This window comes from Gorilla gorilla, chromosome 12 (genome assembly GCF_029281585.2).
Source record: "Gorilla gorilla gorilla isolate KB3781 chromosome 12, NHGRI_mGorGor1-v2.1_pri, whole genome shotgun sequence".
Lineage (NCBI taxonomy): Eukaryota > Metazoa > Chordata > Mammalia > Primates > Hominidae > Gorilla > Gorilla gorilla.
The window spans coordinates 98,602,430-98,608,649 of NC_073236.2; the positions used below are offsets into that span (position 1 = coordinate 98,602,430).

Consider the following 6,220-nt stretch of genomic DNA (forward strand, 5'->3'; position numbering starts at 1 on the left):
GGAACCCTGTCTCTATTAAAAATACAAAAAATTAGCCTGGCATGGTGGCTGGCGCCTGTAGTCCCAGGTACTCAGGAGGCTGAGGCAGGAGAATCTCTTGAACCCGGGAGGCAGAGGTTGCAGTGAGCTGAGATCGCACCACTGTACTCCAGCCTGGGCAGCAGAGTGAGACTCCATCAAAAAAAAAAAAAAAAAAGCCCTCTGCCATTAATTTTGGTGGGAAGCTTGGTTGAGATAGGCAAAGGTTGAAGGAAGGGAGAGGTTGGGTGGTGAACTAATTTACTCTTTACCCACACTCAATTTAAACCAAAGCAATACCAATCTGTGTAAAATAGAATTTGAAGTAAAGGGAGAGGGTTCAAAAAAGTTGAGAACGCTTGCACTGTGTTATATGCAAATGCCAGGTCCATGTAACCTTGAATAGTTCCTCTGGCCTGTCTATGTCGACATTTGGAGATGCACAGTTCCTATAAGCAGGTGCATAGAAGCAGAAGGGTACATATTTGCATATAGGATTAAAAGAAATGACTTCCGTAAAATGTCTAGCACAGAGCTACAGAGTGTATTTTTAATACATTACAGTTCTTGAGTAAAGATGATTATTTGATAACACTAAGTGATATGAAGCCAAGAAATGTAGTAGTGTTCGAATCCTTTCCACCTCCCTTACTCTTGGGTTCTGACTTTAGAAACTAAGTAATTCCAGGACATAAGGGAAAACACATTTCAACTGCCCTCTATTCTACTTACTTAGTAAATTAGCCTGCGCATTATTTTTAAAATAAATTTTGTTCTATTTCTAAAATGCCTTCTCTAGAAAGTTTCTGTCTGTTGAATTCATTATTTAAAATTGAATCTTACTGCTTTGGGTAAATATCAGTATGTTTACTATATATTTGCATTGTGCTGGCATTAGGTAAGGATTCATACAGTGTTCCTTCTTATGAAGAGTGACATATTTTATAAGAGTGGAAAACCATGGAAATGAATTCTCATAGTTTAATAAAATATATCCAGTGTCTGTCTTGCAAAATATTGTAATACCGTATAGTTAATAATATAATAATTAATATTCTTAAACATTTCCAAAAGACCAAGTATACTATGAAAAATTAAAAAAAAAAAGACATTTATTCAGCACCACAATCAGACTATTACATTTAGCAATCAACAGCATGGGTGCAAAAAAAAAAAAACTACATTAAAACCCTTTGTTGGAATGCTTTACACTTTCCACAGAACAGAAACTAAAATAACCTGTTATACAGTTAGTCGCAAATACAGTCCTCGAGTTTTTTGCCCATACACATGAGTATTTTTCTAAAACATTTCTTCTTTTTAACAGCTAGGCCCTGTCACCACTGTGCTTGGCTAAGTTTACAAATCTATTACAATCTGTAGCTTCCCTGTCACTTCTCTGGCTCTCCTCTCTTGCTAAGCTTTGTTTCCTAATTAAAATTTTCTGCCACTGCCATAGCTACTGCTTCTACTGGAACCGCCATCACCACCTTTGTTTCATGGTTTGGCAAAGTATTGGCCTCCACCACCATAAGGGCCAGAGCTTCTGCATCCAAAATTTCCTCCCTTCATGGGTCCAAAATTTGAAGAGTGATTGTTGTAATTGCCAAAATCATTGTAGCTTCCACCACCTCCAAAATTGCTTCTATCATTACCAAATCCATTATAGCCATCCCCACTGCCACCATATCCACTACCAGTATGGCTGCCACCAAAGCCACCACAACCATTGAAGTTTCTTCCATGACCAAAGTTGTCATTCCCAGTGAAACCACCTCCATGACCACCACCAAAGTTTCCAGAACAGCTTCGACCTCTTCGGCTGGATGAACACTGGCCATCTCTCACTTTGACAGGGCTTTCCTAACTTCACAGATGTGGCCATTCACAATATGGTATTTCTGAATGACAGTCTTATCCATGGAGTCCTGGTCATCAAAGGTTACAAAGGCAAAGCCCCTTTTTTTGTCACTGCCTTGGTCAGTTATGATTTCAGTCACTTCAGTATTTCCAAACTGTTCAAAATAATCTCTTAGATGATGTTCTTCAGTGTTTTCATTAATGCCACCAACAAATATCTTTTTCACAGTTAAGTGGGCACCTGTTCTTTGAGAATCTTCTCTTGAGATCGCTCTTTGGTTCCACAACTCTTCCATCCACCTTGTGTGGCCTTGCGTTCATGGCTGCATCTACCTCCTCCACAGTGGCATATGTGACAAACTCAAAGCCCCTGGAGCACTTGGTGTTTGGATCTCTCATGACCACACAGTCCATGAGCATTCCCCACTGCTCAAAATGGCTCCTCAGGCTCTCATCAGCTGTTTCAAAGCTTAACTCTCCAATGAAGAGCTTCCTCAGCTGTTCAGGCTCTTTAGGAGACTCAGACTTAGACCTGATGGCAGAGAGAAGAGAGATTTTAACCATGCTTCTTCGGCGGCATCCACGGGCAGAAAGGCTATGAAAGTATTTTAAGCAAATAAATGTATTATAAATATTTACACAATACAAGAATTTTTACTATTATCAGAGGATGTGAAAAATATATTAAATAGACAGGATATGATCATTTCATTTCAATACAGAAAGCACAGTAAATTATCCCAAGAAAAAGTTGAAGAAACAAAAATATTAACTGTCAAAACTTACTAAGGTTGAGTGATAATACAATGTTTTTTCTTGGTAACTTTGCGATAATTTATTTTGGGTAATTTCTATTGAGATACACTATAAAAGTTTGATTTTATTTATAATTTTTATAATACCCTCTTCCCCCACACACTTTCTGGATGAAAACAGCCTGAACTTCTATAATGTTTTCTTTCAAGGAAATATTTAGCACAGACATACACAAAATAAATAAAATCTAAAACCTACTTTAAAAAGCTTCTGTAATGCACTGATTCCATATACATACATACATACATGCACATGTGTATAATTCTACATCGTGTTTATTTATGTATATATTTGTGCTAACTTACATGCAAACATATCAACTGTCATTACCAATACTGAGATGATTTGAGATCGTGTATGAACATGACCATCTAATGACTGAAGACCTAGGTCTAGGAAAACATCTCTTTACTAAAAATTATTACGTTTAATTCAATAATGAAAAACAATAATAATTATTTTTTACTATTTATAACAGCTTTTGTCATTTTTTAAACTGTAAGATGTTTTCAAACATTTGAAAAGTTCTCAAAATCTTTCACAAACAGCAGTTATTTTACCCATTGTAATTCTAAAGAAAGAAATATATGCAGATTGTACATTCTAATTACTATTGGTCTCAAGTGGATGCCAATCTATACTGTGAAAATATAGTGGAAATTTGCCTTAACTTTGCGTATTGGGGTGATGATAATAGACAATCACTACATATCAAATACTCTACTCCTCTAGATTCTGAAATTCTTTTTTCAACCCATTGTACTACGGAAGTTCCAATACCGGTACACTGGGAGGAGAAATTTTCTAGAGTGAGGACCAGTTCTTAGAAGTTTTATTATTATATATGATATGTGCAAAAAGTATATAATGTACATCAGATATAATCAGTCTACATACATTTACTGAACAATTATTGATACCTAATAGACATGTCAAACTGAATATATTCTAACTAAATTCCTGGTCTTCCCCTAAAAACTTGCTCTACCACATTATAAATAGTAGTAATTCTATCCTTTCAGTTAGTCTTAAAATCTTGGAGTTACCCATGTGTTCTCATTGTTCAATTCCCACCTATGAGTGAGAACATGTAGTGTTTGGTTTTTTGTCCTTGTGGTAGTTTGCTGAGAATGATGGTTTCCAGCTTCACATGGACACAGGAAGGGGAACATCACACACCGGGGCCTGTTGTGGGGTGGGGGGAGGGGGGGAGGGATAGCATTGGGAGATATACCTAATGTTAAATGCTGAGTGAATGGGTGCAGCACACCAACATGGCACATGCATACATATGTAACAAACCTGCACGTTGTGCACATGTACCCTAAAACTTAAAGTATATATAAAAAAAATCTTGGAGTTACCCTTGATTTCTCTCTTTCACTCAAAAAATCCTGTTATCCTGAAATATTTCCAGAATACTACCACTTCCCACCGCCTCTGCTGCTTGTCGAAGCCATCATCATCTCTAACTCCTATCCTTGTTCCCCTTACAGTCTAATTTCAACCTAGCAGCCAGTGTTATCCCCCTAAGTATAGATCATGCCATCTCTTAGTTCACGAGTCCAAGGGCTCCCCATCTTACATAAAGTCAAGGCCGGCCTCTTCACAATGGCTGTGGGACCCATCACACTAGCTCCCTGCTAATTCGCTGACATATTCTTCAGCTCCAGCCATTCTGGCTCCTTCTTGGTTAATTACAATATCAGGAATTGTATTGGTTCTTCCTGATTCCAGGAACATTCTTTCTCCATATGTCTGGTGGCTCATCCCTCCTATCTTTCCAATCTTTGCTCACATGTAACCTCCACAGAGAGGCCTGCACTGACCACCATACTGAAGCTTGCAAAACAAACCCTGGTATTCTTGTTCGCCTTCCCTGCTTGATTTTTGTCTGTAACACTAATAAACTTCTAACCTATTATACAGTTTACATATTTCCCCTCACTAGAAAATCCACGGGGGAAGGAATTTGTTTATTTCTTTAGCCCAAGTCCCTCGAGGTGTGGCTTACACACAATGAAAATTTCTTGAGTGAATGAATGAATATGTGCTATTCACTATAATAAGTACCCAGGAAGCTGATAGTGAACAGGACACATGCCTCCTGCTTAATGGAGCTTACAGGCTATTGCACTAGTTGTAGCACTTAAAACTTGAAGAGATGTTTAAAGTGCACATATTCCAACTTCAACATTTTATAGATCAAGAAACTGAGGCCCAGTTATGTCATGGGGCTTTTCAATAACACTAGAGGTTTCGGAATTCAATTATCTGATTCATAATGCAGCAGTGTTTTTACTATATACTATGCTTAACAATTACCTTTTATCATAGTTTGCAATCAAAGTACAGCACGTGTTATAAAAATTGAATATAAGACATATAGGGGAAAAGCCAATGTATAATATTACACATTATATTATTTATGCTGCTGAATAAGTGGTATAAACAAATAATGGAGCTGAGTGCAGTGATGCATGCCTGTAGTCCCAACTACTCTGGACATGAGATGGGAAGATCTCTTGAACATGAGTTCAAATTCGATCTGAGTAACATAGCAAGACTTCATCTCTTTAGAGCAAAAACAACAATAACGATAAACAACAAATAATGCTGGAGTAGTTCAGAAATCTCTGTGCTCTAGAATTATTATGGCATAATTCAATGAACTGAAAGATGAGTGAACAAAAAATAATGAAATGAGGTATAATATAACCAAAGGTGTGGAAGTAGAGTAGATATAGTTTGGGAAGAGGATAAAAGAGAGTGAGAAGCTCCCTTGAATTAATTTAAGTCTTTAGGCTTTAGAGAATTGAAATCCTTCCAGATACTACACATTGAAGATGTGATCACAGATGAACTCAAGATGTCATCATGGAAATCAGGTGAGAAAATGTTCTTTCAATTTTCAAAAAGATAAAAATAGTGGATGCCAGAAATAAAAATACTGAATAAACTAGTTAACAAAGCTTTCATGAGCAATTAGTGGCAGAATTGGCAGTTATAAGGAGTTAGCATAGGCTTAATGATAACAAGACTTGCTATAATGGTTTGATATTGCATCTTAAAGTTAGTTGGCCGAGGTAAGTGGATCATCTGAGGTCAGAAGTTTGAGATCAGCCTGGGCAAGATGATGAAACCCCATCTCTACTAAAAACACAAAAATTAGCACGGGATGGTGGCAGGTACCTGTAATCCCAGCTACTCGGGAGGCTGAGGCAGGAAAATCGCTTGAACCCAGGAGGCAGAGGTTGCAGTGAGCCGAGATCACACCATTGCACTCCAGCCTGGGTGACAAGAGTGAAACTCTCTCTTGAAAAAAAAAAAAAAGAAAAAAAAAGTCAGTATGATGGTGCCCATATTTGTTATGTGTGTATTTGTGTATGTGCATGCACATTTGTATAAATTTGAGAAAGGTATTTGACAAAGTTTCTTTTGTTGTAGGCCATATGGAGTTAAATAATCACCACATTTTGCTGGTTCATAGCTGGCTGAACATTTATACATCAATTATTGATTAATG

General features: G+C 37.3%; 1 pseudogene; it reads right to left on the minus strand.

Annotated features, from left to right (window-relative positions):
• Window positions 1–1,452: 1,452 nt before the first annotated feature.
• LOC101141816 (heterogeneous nuclear ribonucleoprotein A1-like) lies at window positions 1,453–2,442 on the minus strand (annotated as a pseudogene).
• Window positions 2,443–6,220: the final 3,778 nt, after the last annotated feature.